A 436-nucleotide genomic window follows, 5' to 3' on the forward strand; every position below is an offset into this window, starting at 1 on the left:
GGGTGTAAACCACTGAACTTCTGTCTCGAGGCTTCCTTCTTAGCAGTTTTTTAAGGCTTGGGGCGCTAACGTGGCGAACTTTCACCTACTGGGAAAAGCACTCAACACTACAGATCCTCAATGGGGGATCGAACACCAGGCCTATGGCCACTTTACTGGGGGCTAATGAACTCGGGGAGGCGGGAGCCTTTTACTTCCGAGGAAGCACAAGGAAGAGGGCGTTGCGCGCGCGGTTAGTCTTAGGAGGCAGCCCCACACCGCATCGGGCCGGGCCCCACAGAGCAAAAACATGCCCAAGCTCGGACTCATCGAGGGGCTGCAGCCTTTTGCGAGGAGAGGAAGCCCCCTCCTCCCTTTTCTCCGTGGTCGCCGGCAGCCTCCCCTCCTTGCCACATTCCCCGATGAGTGAGCTCAGCTGTTCGCTCCGAGCAGGCTC

This window comes from Lacerta agilis, chromosome 16 (genome assembly GCF_009819535.1).
Source record: "Lacerta agilis isolate rLacAgi1 chromosome 16, rLacAgi1.pri, whole genome shotgun sequence".
Classification (NCBI taxonomy): domain Eukaryota; kingdom Metazoa; phylum Chordata; class Lepidosauria; order Squamata; family Lacertidae; genus Lacerta; species Lacerta agilis.